At 47.1% G+C, this 17,556-nt stretch overlaps 2 pseudogenes; both read right to left on the bottom strand.

The window, feature by feature from the left end:
- Positions 1 to 9,841: 9,841 nt before the first annotated feature.
- On the bottom strand, positions 9,842 to 11,841 carry LOC146756950 (syncytin-A-like; annotated as a pseudogene).
- Positions 11,842 to 15,280: 3,439 nt separating this feature from the next.
- Positions 15,281 to 17,221, bottom strand: LOC146756949 (endogenous retrovirus group K member 113 Gag polyprotein-like; annotated as a pseudogene).
- Between the last annotated feature and the right edge of the window lie 335 nt (positions 17,222 to 17,556).

Here is a 17,556-nt window from a genome sequence, read left to right as displayed (position 1 = left end):
TCCAGTCTTCAAAAAGGGCAAGAAGGAAGACCCAGGTAACTATAGGCCAGTCAGCCTCACCTCTGTCCCAGGGAAGGTGATGGAACAGCTTGTGCTGGATGCCATCTCCAGACAACTGGGTGATAAGGAGGTTATCAGGAGTACCCAGAATGGGTTCACCAAGGGGAGGTCGTGCTCGACCAAGCTGGTGGCCTTTTATGAAGATGTCACTAGCTGGGTGGATTGGGGGAGGGTGGTAGATGTAGTCTACCTTGATTTCAGTAAGGCTTTTGATACTGTCCCCCATGACATCCTTATAACAAAGCTGAGGAAGTATGGGATAGATGAGTGGAAGGTGAAGTGGGTCGAGAATTGGCTGACTGGCAGAGTGCAGAGGGTTGTCGTTGGCGGTGCGGTGTCTGGCTGAAGGCCTGTAACTAGCGGCATCCCCCAGGGGTCTGTACTGGGTCTGGTCTTGTTCAACATCTTCATCAACGACCTTGATGAGGGGATAGTGACCACCCTCAGCAAGTCTGCTGATGACACGAAGTTGGGAGGATTGGCTGACACGCCTGAAGGCTGTGCTGCCATTCAGCGAGACTTGGACAGGCTGGAGAGCTGGGCAGTAAAAAACTGGATGAGGTTTAGCAAAAGCAAGTGTAGAGTCTTGCATCTGGGTAGAAATAATTGCATGCACCGGTACTGGCTGGGGGAAGAGCTGCTGGAGAGGAGCTCTGCTGAGAGGGACCTGGGCGTCCTGGTGGACGACAGATTGACCATGAGCCAGCAGTGTGCCCTTGTAGCCAAAAAAGCCAATGGCATACTGGGGTGTATTAAAAAGAGTGTGTCCAGCAGGTCGAAGGAGGTGATCCTCCCCCTCTACTCTGCCCTGGTGAGGCCTCATCTGGAATACTGTGTCCAGTTCTGGGCTCCCCAGTACAAAAAAGACAGGGATCTCTTGGAAAGAGTCCAGTGGAGGGCCACTAAGATGGTGAAGGGCCTGGAGCATCTCCCCTATGAGGAGAGACTTAGGGAACTGGGTCCGTTTAGCCTTGAGAAAAGAAGGCTTAGAGGGGACTTGATCCAGGTTTATAAATACCTGAGGTGTGGGAGCCATAGTGGTGAGGCTGGTCTCTTTTCAGTTGTGCGTGGGGATAGGACTATGGGTAATGGGATGAAAGTACAGCATAGGAAGTTCCACACGAATGTGCGGAAGAAATTCTTTGCAGTGAGGGTGACAGAGCACTGGAACAGGCTGCCCAGAGAGGTGGTGGAGTCTCCTTCTCTGGAGATATTTAAGACCCGCCTGGATGCCTACCTGTGTGACATGGTGTAGGGAGCCTGCTTTGGCAGGGGGGTTGGACTCGATGATCTCTAGAGGTCCCTTCCAAACCCTACAATTCTGTGATTCTGTGATTCTGTGAAGTCCCATGGGGCCAATGTGAGTAGAAGCGAGGTGGGGAGATTGAGGAGGAATTTTCTCCACACAGAAACACAATAGAACTCACTGGGGACATCCTGGATTGACATCAGTTGCAAAGTGCTTCTTTAACTTCTTGTATAAAACAAACTATAAATAAACAGACAATAACTGCATTTTGGATTCTTGCTCTTTAAGCTGTCTCCATTTTGCTGAACAGGTTCTGAAAACCTGAAGAAGATAACAAGTAGGCACAAGGCACAAGAGACTCTTTAGTTAATAATGGGCCCCAGGGCGCATTTGGTGCTGAGTCCATCAACCTCCAGTGCAGAGAGAAGTTTGCACAAAGAACTCAGCACGACAAAGTCAGAAGTAACAGTGAAGATTCTTGGAGTATTAATGGGCCCACTCAGGGCCATTAGCAAGCAAGCTTCCCAAGGGACTAGTTAGAGCAGATAATTGGAAGCCATGACTCCAGTCAGGCAAAGGCACTGGCATGGTGGCTCTGATGCTAAGAAAATCCTCCTTTATCTTAAGAAGCAAACAGGACAAGCCCTGATTCCCAGACCCTTGGCATGGAGATCCTGTCTCTCATGTTGGCTCCGGGCCCTTCCTGGGGCAGTGGGTTGGAGGTCTGTATGATGTTTAATGAAAGACATGGGAACAGAAGATACCAGGCTCTGCATGGGTGCAAGGACGGTGTGAGGTTCACGTCCCATATGGGCCCTGTGTATCATCGCAGAATGTGGGTTGTGAGAAGGGCCCAGTCTGAACAAGCAATCAGTTCCAATGAAACTCTGAACTTCAGATCTCTCAGTTCCAGTGCCCTCCTGTGCACACCCTCCCATAGTTTGATGTTTTTTATGTTCCGCTTTGCCCAGAAGTGCACCCAGTGCTCCATATGAAGCTGCAGCAGCGCAGAGTAGAGAGGGACAATCCTTTCCCTTACCCAGCTGGCAAGAAATTGCTTTATGCACTCCAGGGTACCGTTGGCTTTCCTGGCTGCCTGGGCACACTGCTGACTCACTTCCAATTTGATGTTGAGCAGGACCCCCAATCCTTCTCAGTCAGATTCCTCTTCAATGTCCCATATTCAGTCAGTGTTTATGTCCAGTGTTGCCCATACCCAGGTGTACAATCAAGCACTTGTTCTTGTAATGCTTTATGCACTTGTGCTTAGTACCAACTGGTACCCACTTCTCTGACTTGTCAACATCTCTTTGCAAGTTTTGTCCCCGCTCAGTGGAGGCAACAGCACCTCCTCATCTGGGCTCATCAGCAAACTTGCTCAGAACATCTTCTAGTCCTGCATGCAAGTCATCCACAAAAACATGGAAGAGAAGTGGCCCTACAATGGAGCCCCGGGGAACCCTGATGGTGACCATCTACCAGCCTGATGGAACCCATTGACTATAATCCTTTGAGCCTGACCTATTGGCCAACTTCTCACCCACCACATTCTGTTTCTGTCTCGCCGTATGAAGGACATTCTGCCCAGAAGGTTGTTGTGAGAAACAGTATCAAAAGCTCTATTGTAATCTTCAAGGATAACATCATCTGGCTTCCCTTGTACAACTAAATGGACAACTGTGTCATAAAGGGACCTGAAGTTAAACAGGACCTTCCCCTCGGGAACTTGCGTTGGCTGCAACCAATGACAGAATTGTCCTTCAGCTGTTTTTCCATAACTCCCACCATCACTTTCTCCATAATTTTACCAGGTGCTGGAGTAAGACTGACAAGTCTATAATTGCCCCTGTCATCTTTCTTGCTCTTCCTTACAATGAGACAACATTTGCCAGCTTCCCGTCAACTGGTATGACCCTAGACTTATTTAGATGCAATTGAAATGAGAGCCCAGAGCATACTAAGGTGTCATCATTGCAAGAACATAGATGTGCCATAGCTTTGCAGTGCCTTGAACTCCTGAGTATGCCACAGAAGGAGCATAGAGAAAGACTGGCCTCTTCTGTTGGCAAGCAGAATAACACTGCATGATACATGGGGACTGTGTCTCTGCTCTGCTATGCTCTGCTCGCAGGGGAGAAAGGTGCAGGGGGTTGCTCTCATGTCACAGCACATTTCAGGAATTAGTCACTGACCACTAAATCTGTTTAATTTAACACCATATTGGGTCTTGAGAAACAAGTCCTGTGGCAACATGGCACCCCAGAAAGAACAGAGTCTGATAACAAGATGCCTTTCAAAAATTCCCTTATAAATACTTGGGCGAAAGATCATGGCAATGTGTGGATTTATCAGATCCCCTACCATGCACCAGCTACTGGTAAAAGAGATCAATACAATGGGTTGTTGAAAACTATGTTGAAAGCAATGGGAGGTGGAACACTGAAGCACTGGGTAAAGCATTTGGCAGAAGCCACTTGGTTGGTCAGTACTAGAGGATCTGTCAGTTGTGATGGTCCTAGCCAATCCAGCCCCTGTATACTGCAGAGGGAGATAAGGTCACTGTCGTACATGTAAAGAACATGTTGGGAAAAGCTGTTTGGGTCCTTCCAGCCTCTGGAAAGGGCAAACCTGTCCGTGGAACTGTCTTTGTCCAGGGACCTGGGTGCACTTGGTGGGCGATGCAGAGAGATGGGGATGTTCAATGTGTACCACAAGGGAATTTGATGTTGGGGGAGTGCAGTCAGTAATTCCGTGTATATATATGTCTCATAGTCTCATAGTCTCGTACGGGTTGGAAGGGACCTTAGAGATCGTCGAGTCCAACCCCTGAGATTCGAACCTCTGTGTAGAAGAGAGGTACTTCTACCACTTGCGCCACAGGGGGGATTTGAACCCGGGTCTCCAGTGTTGCAAGGCAGACATTCCTACCATTGCGCCACCGGGGTAGTATAAAGAACAGTGTGCGTAATGCATTTTAATTACTGTTTATTTGCATTCAGATATGTTTTCTAAGCATGATATAGTGATGGAGAATAGAGGGTGGAATGTCTTGGTTTTGTCATTTTTCCTATTGGTATTCCATATATAGTAGTTAGTAAAACAAGTTTTCCTCCTTAGGTCGTTCCTGCTGCTCTGTTTGTTTCCTTGAGCCCAGCTCCCATCTCCCCCATTCCTTTTTCCCTTCCCATTTGTTTGGGGCCATGGGACCCACAGGCCTACTGCTCCCCCTGTCATGGACACAGACTGATCTAGATAACTCCATGACAGTGCCAGCAAGGAGACCAGCCCTGACACAGCCGTTCATATTGCTGGCTACTGACTGCTGTCCCGAAGTGCTGCTGTAGAGACAACAGGACTGTTGTGAGACACACAAGGCCTGCAGAAAAGAGAGGACTTGAGAGTACTGTGGCTGTACTCTGACCAGGATTAAAAAGGTCATGTTGTGCTGCTGTCCGTGGCTGTACCTCCCCCAGACCCAGACAAGGTAGGAAGAGAGAAGAGCGAAGGAAAAGTCTATTTTTAAAGCTTATTATTAATCTCTTAACCTATTCACGGAATATGGTTCCATGTTTCTTTGAACTCCTGAAGTAAGAAAATGGAAATTAGGTAGGAAAGAAGTAGTGAAATAAACTGCAACTTATTTGCAGATTACAGTAATACAAAAAATCAAAAATACAAAAATAATGGAACATAAAGAACAATCACTGAAAGTTGTGTGAGGAAGATGTGCACTTTATGGAAGCTGGAATAGTGAGTATTGCACCAGTTTGCTGAGAGCCTGCTTGATCTCCCTGTTCCTCATGCTGCAGATAATAGGGTTCAGTGTTGGAGGAACCACTGAGTACAGAAGTGCCACTGTCAGATCAAGGAGTGGGAAGAAACAGAGCGAGAAACACAACTTCCCTGAGATTTGATTCTGAGCAGGACAGCTTGAGGATCTGGGGGATTTCACAGAAAAACTGGTTGACAACATTGCCTTGGCAGAGAGGCAGTGAAAACGTACTGGCAGTGTGCAGCAGGGAGTAGAGAACCCCAGCGCCCCAGGCAGCTGCTGCCATGGTGGCACAAGCTCTGCTGTCCATCAAGGTCCCGTAGTGCAGGGGCTTGCAGATGGCAACGTAGCGGTCATAGGACATGATGGTTAGAAGGGAATACTCTGCTGAGAGGAAGAATAGAATGAAGAACAACTGCGCAGCACATCCTGCGTAGGAGATGGCCCTGTTGTCCCAGAGGGCGTTGGCCATGGCTTTGGGGAGAGTGGTGGAGATGCAGCCCAGGTCGAGGAGGGCAAGGTTGAGGAGGAAGAAGTAAATGGGGGTGTGCAGGCAGCGGTCGAAGGCTACGGCTGTGCTGATGAGGCCGTTGCCCAGGAGGGCAGCCAGGTAGATGCCCAGCAAGAGCCAGAAGTGCAGGAGCTGCAGCAGCTGCGTGTCTGCCAACGGCAGCAGGAGGAACTCGCTGATGGAGCTGCTGTTGGGCATCTGCTGCTGTTGGGCTTGGAGTCCTGTTCAGAGTGCAGATGATAATGACAAGTCCAGACCACTCTCTGAGGCATTCCTCTTGTTATACTATGAAATGTTTTATTCTCCTACAACAGTGTACATTTGGCACCATTACATGCATTTAATTTCATGTATTTCAGCATTCCTTAAGCAGAATCAGCATATGGAGCTCTGACCTTCCTATTATTTTCTTATCCCTTCTCCCTGGATATTTTCATCTGTTTCATGTCTCATTTATTTACACCAAGTGCTCTTAGAGCCCCCTACCCCAGCTTCTGTGGCATTCAGTTTCAGTTAGAAAATGCTGCCTGTTTGTAGGATAAGTGAATTATTCATGCCTACAGAAAATGATCATAATTCCATCCTTCGAGAAAAGGGAGACTGAAAGCGCATCATGTGTGACTGTTCACAAAACAAGCAATTGATTGACGAAAAAATCTTAGAACTCCTATTGCCCCTTTTAGATTTCTGACTCCAAACCTCTTTGCCTCAGAACAGGAAATGAAAACCCTCTGCCTTGGCTCTCCTCTTGCAAAGGGCCCTCAGAAACATTCAGTTGTGCAGTGGAGCTGTGATTCCCTGCCCCAGGCAGCAGCTGTGGCAGCACAAGCCCTGCCGGGGGGCTCCTTCCCCCCACACCACACGTCTCCCCGCAGCGCCCTGGGCAGCTCCCCGGGCAGGCTGAGTGCTGAGCCTGGCAGTCGGCAGAGTCCCATACCCGGCACACAGCCCCTGGGGCACAGCAGGGACCCTGCTCTGCAGGACAGCCCTGGGCACCCGCCTGCAGCCCCGGCTGCACAGCCTGCAGCCGTGCTGGGACATGCAGCCCTCAGGGCTGTGCTCTGACACTGCAGTACGGAAGCCCTCAGCTGGAGCAGAAGGCTTTTTCCACAGTAAAGGAACATGCAGTGCCTACATCCAGATCTGCTATGGGATATCCCAAATTAAGTTAACCTTCTATGAAAAGCAGCTCATGGTCTGCAGTGAGACTTACCTTGTCATGGTCTGTGAGCAATGCTCCTGCGCAGAGCACACAGCCCGCTCACATCACACACATCCTGGAAGCTCTCTCCAGTTTCTCTCCTCTCCTTCTGTCAGCTGCAGGCTGTGCTGTGCACAAGAGCTGCTCCTGGGCACAGCTGTCTCTCTGCATCTCTGCCCACATTTATGAGCTCCCTGTGTCCCAGGAGCCCGGCCCAGCTCAGCAACAGATGATGTCATTTTTATCCTTCCCACTCATCTCCCCTGACATGTCTCTGGGTCCTCACGGCCAACAGCTCCTGAAAGACAACAGCATCATGACTGTGCGTTGAAGTTCGCTGAATTAACCACCACATGTCCAGTGGTCTGTGACTGATTGGAGACATATGGGAAGTGCTACCAGAGTTCGTTTGATGAAGCACAAAGGGCACCCAGACAAGGAAGGCGAGGTTTGGACTTTCCCTGTGCAGGACAGTGATCCAGCTGAGGCAGTGCAGGAGTCTCATCCCTTGACAGAAATCCTGGAGCTGAAATGGGATTCAGCTCCCCAAAGAACCACAAAACCTGGGATTCCTCTGGTTGAGTTCAGAAGTGCACAAGGAGTTGCCTGCATGTGAGCTCCTGCTCTGAGTCCTCGGCCCTTCCGCAGGGACGCAGCTGCTTACACACAGACACTGGGTGATGCCCACCATGCCTGGGCTGCTCCTGATGTATGCCAGTGCTTGTAAACCGTGTGGGAAGTCCCTGAGATAGACACCTCCTTCCTGGGCATCAGCTGAGGGCCAGAGAGGGGATAGCACCGGCTGTCTGGTGAATTCACATGCAGCTGCAAGAGCAGCACAGGGCCTTCATCAAAGCCATGCCCATGGTGTGTCTGTGTTGCTGCGTCAACTCCAAGACAGACGATCCGTCTAATGTCTGTGTGCCACCTTCTGCACACTGATACCATAGATGAGCTGCAGGCCTGAGCTCCTGTTTGGATTACAGGGACAGAGTTAAATGGCTTCCACAACTTCACTGTATTGCAAGGGGATACAGAGTCTTTACAATGGTTGGACTAGGAGTCAAGGAAGAGCGACAGCCCTCTGTGAGAGTGCACTGAGCTCTGCCTGGGGATGGAAGAGCAGCCAGGTCAGAGCTAATGGAAATTTCAAAGAGAGGATTCCTGCAGTATCTGTTTTTGGCTTCTTGATCATGGAGAGCAAGTGGAAGTTGCCCTCTGCAGACGCATGGGAGTCTCATGTTGTCTAACCTGTGTCCTGTTTGGGAGAGTTTTGCACTGCAGTATCAACTGCAGGGACAGCACAGCAGGGCATGTGCCATCCAGCGGATCCGTGGAGAGCACAGATGGCAGATTCTTGTCCAAGACATGGAGGAACCAAAGAGGAGAGGTTCTCTGCTGGATCTCATACTCTCCAGCAATGAAGGTCTGGTGGGAAATGTGAAGGTCAAAGGGGCACCAGGCCAAGTTCAAAATGCAAATGGATCTCTTTACAATTATTTATTTATTTATTTATTTATTTATTTATTTATTTATTTATTTATATTTTGGCTGTAAGCTTAAAAGATGTTCATATACGTCAATAAAATTGAGACTAATAATTGAAAACAAAGATTGAAATCAATGCAAATGTGTTAACCCTTCTTAACATGAGAAATTCTCATGAGTCTTGTTCCATTTTAAGTTGGAAATATGAATCTTTGAGCTTATTTGATGTCTTTTTTTTTTATTATTATCTTTTTTGTTTTCTTTTTTTTTTTTTTTTTCTGAAATTACTATGTTTTTCCAGAACTGTGTTTGCTGGACACAAATGCCTTCAGGTTCAGGGACACAGACAGTGGTGCCAGTGCCAATGCCCTGTGACTAAATCCTGGCGTCACCACTGCTCTTCCCTGCTGCCTATTTGATGTCCCTCATCCTCCAGGTGTCTCCAGTTCTCCTCAATACATGGCCGTGGTTAAGGGCATGTTTTCAGCAGGCCATTTAGACACACGCTCCTGTCACAGCCTGCCAGATTTCCCCATCCCTTGTCTTTGTTCAGTCAGATACATCCCAATTATCGGTCTGATTTCTGACTTTTAGGGGGATGACTCAAGTTTGCTCCATCTCACCGAAGTCTGATGGACTGTGTTGTCAACTCCTTCACCGTGATTCTATCTGTCCCTTCCTGCGTTTTCTTTATCTCTTTCTTTATCTTTTTCTATGCCATTTTCTTCTCCGTTTCCTTTTCCTTCTCCTTTTCAATTTCCATATCCTTTTTATTATTTTCCTTTTCCTTTTACTATTTCTCTTTTATTTTTCTTTTTAACTTTCTCTTTATTTTCATGCTTTAAAAAATCATTAATTCTGAAAGATGTTCATTAATGTCAGTAAAAGTGAAAAAAAGATTTGAAGACATAGATAGAAATCAGTAAGAATGTGTTAACCCATCTCAGTGTGTGAAATACTCACGAGTCCTGTTCAGTTTTAAGTTGATACCTCCCAGCTCCCTGGCTGATCTATCTCAGAGAGATTACTGGAATTTGCTCCATTCCTCAAAAGTCTGTTGTCAACTCTTTCACCGTGATTCTATCTATCCCATCCTATCTGTGTCTAACTCATTTCTTGAGAAAATAGTCCCTGTGAAACATAAACCTCAATAGAAGCAGTTTGGACATGGCATGCAGTTGATCACTGTGTTCTACTGTTCATTCAATTGCATCACCTTTCCTTCTGTTTGTTGGCCATAAATAAAGAGAATTCTTTCTTTTTCTGTGTGCAGCTGGTTCTCTGTGGAAAGCCAGTGGGAGTTGGTACAAAGGAGGTTTAACACTGAGCGGGTGACAACAGAGAAGAGTGATGTGAGGAAAAGTGATGCAAGTCCCATGGGGCCAATGAGAATAGAAGAGGAGTGGGGAGGTTGAGGAGGAACTTTGTCCACACAGCAACAGAATAGAACTCATTGATGACATCCTGCATTGACATCAGCTGCAAAGTGCTTCTTTAACTTCTTGTATAAAACAAACTATAAATAAACAGACTGTTGGAAGTAACCGCGGGAGACAAGTCTCATGCTATCATGGTCAACAAGCCTCATTTATTAGGTGTTACAGCATCTCATTTATACAATCAGTAATAAGTTCATGCATATTGCAAAAGTTAAGTTCAGGATTGGTGAATTAGACATTACTTCATCTGACCTTTGTGGTTAGTCTTATAGATACTTTTTCTTTGCAGCTTTGTCTACACCTTGCTACACATCTTGCTTTTCCCTTAGGCCGTCCTTGCTCCTAGATACATATTTCATCTTTAGCTACATACCCTGTCTTTTCACATACTGATTTCTCCACAGCTGCTTAGCCCGTGACAGTCCCTAGGATAAACCGTCGTTGTCTTTAATCACATTCATTCTTTTACAATTTAACTAGTGGAATCTCTTCATGTCCTTTCTCATGAAGCCATTCTGCATAAACATTCTCCACATTTCCCCCGTTTTCTTTTTGGACGACTAAGGAGACATTGTATTTTGTGTCGACCATTCTCATTAGTGCATTTTGCAAGCATTTAAAGAGGCAAGGAACTATTAATATGATAGCTATCAGTACCAGACCAATTGTGATCAAATGCTGTAGCAGAGAAGTAAGCCAGGGGCCTAAACCTAAACTTCTAAGCCAGTCATCAAGACCAAAACCAGATTGCACCTGCAAACGGTTAGTTAATGCGTGCAGCATTTGTATCTGTTTATGTATAGACACGGAGTGGTCTGATAAGTTCATACAACATGCCTTCGAACTCCTCACATCCGTGCCCCTGTGCTAGTAATAGAAAATCAATTGCTGCTCTATTCTGGAGTGTAGCATGCCTTACTGAATCCACATCAATCAGTAGTTGAGATAATGCCTCTGAGGTGGCATTCGTTTGTTTTGCTAGCCAGCAGCCTAAACCATTTAGCATGGCTAATGCTTTAGCAGAGGCAACATTAGCTGATAAAATAGAGGCAAATATTCTTCCTGTTGTAGACCAAAATTGTACCTTATCCTTACAGTCTGAGGTAAAGGCATGAGTCACCCTTTTCACTCTAGAATGCTGTCTGTGAATTTGGAGGATCATAGAAGTATTTGGAGTAAGCAGTGTTAAACGACCTAATGTGCATGGTCCTCCTACTATCTTAGAGGGGACTCCTGCCCAAGCCCGATCTCCACATATCAAAAACACTCCATAGGGCAATGTTATAGGGTTGTTAGATGAAACAGATATACTGGTGCTTGTATAGTTACACCATACTTATTGATTTCTATATACAAGCAGGCTAGAATTTACACTTCTTGGTTTGATTTTTGATCTGTCAGGCCCAATTCGATAACTGCCGGTCCAATTAAAATATACGCACCAATTGGCTTTTACTGATCCCAAAATTTCCAATTCTTGTGGTTCTAGAGGGGCTACAGGAAAGTGTGGTATATATGCATCCCAATGGTCTGCGTAGCCCTTTGTACCTTTTGATCGGCAAGGCAGAACACCTTTTGGACATGGAGGAGTGTCCAAAGGTATGCCTACCAAGCAGGTAGAAAAAGGATTGCCAGGAGATGATAATGCTAAACATATGGCATCTTGACCCGTCTTGTTGGCTAACGTAACCCAGATATTTTCCTTAGGCTGCGGAGGGGCCCAAAATGCACCACAGCATTGCAGCCAGACCAGAACTCCTAGGGCTGTTAGGCCCCAAGAGCTCTGACTCTAACGCCGCATTGATAGCTTATGATGCGAGACCTCCTAGCAGCTTGAGCTCTCTGAGCGAATCTCTTAAGCACCCAGCAAATACGGGTCACTGTTATGGCATCTGGCGATTGATCTTCCTCTGATTCTGACTCTGGCGGTTGGTCTTCTGCCCACCAGGTTTTCTGACACTCTGCACCACAGAGCGTGTGGACCATAAAAGATTGATTGGTGATACCAACCCAATTTTCCACAACCACCACAAAGAAGCAACACTTGAGCCTCACGCCCACGCGCACCACATCCCCAACACCCGTAATGTCTAATAGATGGAATCGGTCCTCGTAAGTCATCCAACGCATTCACCAGTTCCAGATATGGACCATAGAATCTTTGAGTTACTGTTGACTGAACATGCTGAATGAAGGTCTGGAGTGGCTCCTCAATCAGCTGGAGACACTCTTCCAACTTTTCTGCAGTCACCCATCTGTAGGCAGTCATCCAGGTTCACCGTGCTCTCCGGGATGCGATGGCCTCACTGGCTTGGTCCAATGAGCAGGAATCCACTCAGAACCTGTAGGGGTTGAAACACAAAGGTAGCCTCGCCCTAAATAAAGCACTCTTGCAGGGCCTTTCCATTCCCCAGTTTTCAAGCATCTATACCTAACCCACATTTCTTCTTTAAGATGCTTTTCTGATTCTGGGCTCTGTAACTTATGTTTTTCGGCTGCAGGACAGTCTGAGGATCCTATTATGCATAAATGATTCAATACAAACAGTGCCTTAGCAAGCCTTTCCTGCATGTCCTGAATTTCTGAGAATTTCTTAAGATAAGTTTTCAAGGTGCTGTTTGCTCGTTCAACTATTGCCTGCCCTTGCGGATTGTGTGGAATGCCAGTAATATGCTTAACACCCCATTGTTGTAGAAAACGCTGAACCTTTTGACCTATGTAGGCAGGACCATTATCTGTTTTTAACTGTTTGCATACTCCCATGACTGCAAAACATGCTGTGAGGTGTCGGGTTACATGGATGCCCCTTTCCCCAGCCTGAGCTGTTGCCCAGATAAAATTGCTGTAGTTGCCCAGATAAAATTGACATTGCATGTCAATGGTGACATGCACATATTTTAACCTTCCCAGACTGGGTTCATGGGTAACATCCATTTGCCATATTTCATTGACTGATAAACCTCTAGGATTAACTCCAATTCCCAGACCCACTCCACTGTTGTGATTTGCACAGACTGGGCAGCTCCTGACAATGGCAGAAGCATCTGTTTGAGAGATCTGAAATTGCCTCTGCAGTCCTCTGGCATTCTGATGGAAGGTAGCATGAGCTTCCCTTGCCAGAGTAAATTGTGACATTGGTACTGCAACTGATACCAGCCGATCTGCCCTCTGATTGCCTTCCCCTAAACCCGTGCTTAATATATGACTCCTGATATGGATAATGGAGTAAGGCTCTGTTCTGTTCCTGAGGGCTTGCTTGAGTTGTAAAAATAACTCATATAATCGCTTGTTTTGAACCTCCTTAACAATTGCATCCTCAATTCTTGAGGTCACCCCTACTACATAGAGGGAATCTGAAACCACATTCAAAGGCTCAGTGATATTAGAAACAGCCCACACTACAGCAAGAAGTTCTAGCGTTTGTAAACTGTCTTCAGGGACCGCCTCCAGTGTGTGTTGCTGCCAAATTCCCTTCTTTTGCCAAACAATAGCTGCTTTGCGTGTCTTTTTTCCAGCGTCAGTGTAAACAGTTACAGCTTCCGAGATGGGTTTGTCCCTTCGCAAAGGCACGCGAATCCAGCTCCATTCACCGATCCATTGCAATGCTCGTGGAACAAGTGGACCTGTTTCTATTTTAGCTCCCCAGGCTAAAAGCGCTTCAGCTAGATCTGGCGAATTCAGCAAATACCAGTCTAGCGTTGCTTTTTCCATGGGAAGATAAACTGTCTGTGGTTCCAGACCGCTAATTTCCAATATACGCATGCGGCCTTTTTTGACCACTGCTGCCAGATTTTCAATTTTTGTGGTTATTGTTTTCCGTTTTTGAAGAGGTGGCGAAATCCACTCCAGGACCTTTTCCCCCTTTTTCTTTTTATGCTGAGTGACTGCACCAAGGAGATGCATATTGCTGCTCCAAATGGTAAGAGTCAATGGTACTGTGGGGTCCATGCGGGAAACGAACCCCTTGGTGATACAGTCTGAAATCTTTTGTAGCACCTCCTTTTGTTCTGGCATAAGAGTCACTGGGGAGCAAGGGTCCGTGCCTTTCAGCAGGGGTAGCAGTTTTTCTAGCAGCACATTTGGGAGACCTACTACCGGTTTTAGCCATTGTAAGTCTCCAAGGAGTTTTTGTGCATCATTAAGGGTAGAAATGTCCGTAGCAATGGTTAATTTTTGCGGTTTCACCTGCTTATTGGTGATTTGCCATCCCAGATATTTCCAGGGCGTGGATTTTTGTACCTTTTCAGAAGCTATAACTAAAGAGGAGGTTGCCAGCACTGCTTTGATATGCTCAATCTGAGAGTCTGTGAATGGATCCTTTTGAGCCAGAAGAATATCATCCATATAGTGATAAATAATGGTGTCCGGCATTTCTCGGCGTAACGGTTGCAGTGCTGCGTCGACATACAACTGGCAAATAGTTGGGGAGTTACGCATTCCTTGTGGTAACACTGTCCATTCAAATCGCTTGTCGGGCTCTCCCCTATTTATCGCTGGCAGAGTAAAAGCAAAACGTTTTGTATCCTGGGGGTGTAAGGCAATTGTAAAGAAAAAGTCTTTCAGGTCGATGATGAGGATGGGCCAATTCTCGGGGATCATAGAAGGGTTGGGTAATCCGGGTTGTAGCGCCCCCATGGGCTCCATCTGGTCGTTGACAGCCCTTAGGTTGTGCAGTAGACGATATTTTCCAGATTTCTTTTTGATTACGAATATCGGAGTGTTCCAAGGGCTAGTAGACAGTTTCAGATGCCCCTGGGCAAACTGCTCCTGCACAAGTTGATGTGCTTGCTGAAGACTTTCCCTTTTTAGTGGCCACTGCTTAACCATGACTGGATTTTCTGTAGTCCATGTAAGTGGTAGTGGGAAAGTCCAAGCAATGGCCATTATACTAAAAGGTGTTCATTGGTAAGAACAAGACCCAGTTGAGCCAGCACGTCCCTACCGATAAGGCAGGATACCGTAGGTGGAAGTAGTGTAAGTGAAAAAATTGCTGTGGCTCTCCTGCCATCTATTTCCACTGTGAGCATAGGGGTTCGGCTTGCCAGTGTCATTCCTCCGACTCCTGACACTGTGGTAGTTGAAGATTGAAGCGGCCAGTCAGACAGCCACTCCCCTGGGGTGATAATTGATGTATCCGCTCCTGTATCCAAAAGTCCTGTCAGAGTAATACTCTGATCACGGTAGCGCAGAGTGCACGATTTTTTCGGGCGCGTTGATAAATCAAGAGTAAGCAAAGTTAATTTCCCAGATGAGCCAAATCCTCCCTGTTTTCTTGGCTCTTGTTTAAGGGGAGTCAGTCCTTTTGCTAACTGCGGCAGCGGCACTAATTGAGCTAGACGCTGCCCTTTAAGTATTTTTACAGGTGGGTAAGGGGTGTGTACCATGATCATAATTTCCCCTTGGTAGTCCGCATCTATTACTCCAGGTAAAACAAACAGTCCCATCATGCTGACAGACGATCTACCCAATAACAGTCCTCCTACTGCTTGACCATTAATCATGACAGGGCCAAATAGTCCAGTAGGAATCCGATAGGGCTGATTAGTCAAAATAGTAACATTTACTGAGGCTGCCAAGTCCAAGCCGAGGCTCCCGCTGGTGGCAGGTTGAGGTTGTTGCTGTTGGGGGTTGCCGATACTGCAGCTGCTACTTGTGTCCGAGCGCGGCTGCTGCTCGCACTGCTTTTCGAGTTTCCCGACCTCTTATTGCAGGCAGCAGCGTTGTGAGTGTTGGATTGACATTTGCTGCACCAAATCCCAGTGGCTTGGCAATCGTGACGAACATGTCCAGTTTTTCCACAACGGAAACATCTCATGCGGAGGCTGTTCTGCGAGCGTGGGCTTGTAGCGACTGCAGCTTGGAGGGGTGCAAGGGCTGCTAGAACCTGAGTATGTGAGGATTTTGATTGCTCCTGAAATGCTTTTGCCTGCTCCTGCAACCCATCACTAATTTTCTGCAAAGCACTCACTAAGAATGCCTGGGTTCCAGTTGGAACCGAAGCAGCCTTTTCTAACAACTCAGGGAATGACCAATCTCCGGGCAATGTATTAACCAGAGATCGGGTTGAGGAATTACCATTTTGGAGCACACATTGTTTAATCAATGCCCCTTGCATATATTCCGGAACACTAGCCTTCTTAATGGCATCCACAACCTTATCTATGAAATTACCTAGCGGCTCCTCACGCCCCTGTCTTATTCCCATGTAAATGGGCGTTCCTCCCGGAGCTTTTATACTATCCATAGCTTTCCTGGCTAGATTCATAGTTTCTCACAAAACTTCAGGGTCAGAAATCGCCTGAGCCTCTATTCGATTCCATGCCCCAAGACCCAACAATTGTTCCATTGTTACACCTGCTAAGGGGTCTCCTGGTCCTCTCTGAACTGCTGCAGACGCCACAGCTAACTGATGCCAATGAGCATTAAACAATATTAACTGATGAGGAGTATAGATCAATTTCATTATACTTCTAATATCTGCTGGGAGAAGGATATGTGCACTAAAAAGATAATCTAGCATTTGCCTGGCCAGTTCACTAGTCACTCCATATGTCCCTACAGTAGCTCGCAACTGTGATAACATCTTCCAGTCTAGAGATTGAATCTCAGCCTGAACTCCTCCCTGCGGCAAGGGAGCATAAACAACAGGAAATGCAAGATTCTCAGTCGCTGTCTGTACTAATTCATTGTCACCATCCTCTATTCCGCGCCTTGCCAGCATAGACCACAACTCGCGCCTTTCCCTTGCAACAGTCCCCACAAAACCAGACCCAGCTCCAGAGATCGGACCCGACCCGCGCAGAACTGACGGCTCCGGAGCTACCGAGAGCTCAGAGCAGCCAGACGGCTGCGGCTGCGGCACAGACGGTGCCGAGACAAGGAGCGGCGCCGAGTCGGCTCCGGACGGCGGAACTCCGGACAGCGAAGGGGGGGGGCTAGAGGAGACCTCTGCGGGCTCCGTTGCTAGGTCAGCCTGCACTTCGCGAGGGGGTGCAGAGGGCACTGAGGCTGCAGACGGCAAAGTAACGGAAGAAAAAACAGGGGGGTTTGGAACGCTAGTGCCCCATGGCAGCCCATAATCTTGATTCTGTTTTTGCGCAGCTTGAGCTTCCTGAGCTGCCCTTTTTTCCGCCTGACTCATCAACAACTCATTATGCACTGCTTTCCACAACTTACTTATCTTTTTTGCCGACTTATCATCATCTAAAACTAACTCCCACAACTTGTCCCCATACCGCCGCCACTCCTCTAGTGTATGCACTAAGTGGGGGTTTGCAAAAAAGCCATATGAGACCGCGTGGCTCAATAAAGCAGGGAGATCCTTTTCTAAGTCTATACCCTTAAACTGTCTCCGCCTAAGAAAAGCGGAAAATAAATCATATGCTGCTTGCCTGTCCATATTTACTCACGTCGGTACTGTTGCAGCCCTCCAGGCTTCGGCAGCACGTATCGGTCGAGCCCACCTGTGTGGTCACTCGAGACGCGGAGCTCCAAGTTCAGCTCTTTCGGCGTCTGTCTAGCTGCGGGACCCAAACCCAACGCAGTTCTTCTCTCGTGGCAGCCCTTTTTTCCTTATCACGTCGGGGTCACCATTTGTTGGAAGTAACCGCGGGAGACAAATCTCATGCTATCATGGTCAACAAGCCTCGTTTATTAGGTGTTACAGCATCTCATTTATACAATCAGTAATAAGTTCATGCATATTGCAAAAGTTAAGCTCAGGATTGGTGAATTAGACATTACTTCATCTGACCTTTGTGGTTAGCCTTATAGATACTTTTTCTTTGCAGCTCTGTCTACACCTTGCTACACATCTTGCTTTTCCCTTAGGCCGTC

The sequence above is a fragment of the Coturnix japonica genome, chromosome 24 (genome assembly GCF_054131305.1).
Source record: "Coturnix japonica strain WE chromosome 24, WE-NBRP24, whole genome shotgun sequence".
NCBI lineage: Eukaryota > Metazoa > Chordata > Aves > Galliformes > Phasianidae > Coturnix > Coturnix japonica.
Note: the sequence above shows the minus strand (reverse complement) of the source record. Positions and strands in the feature narration are given on the sequence as shown.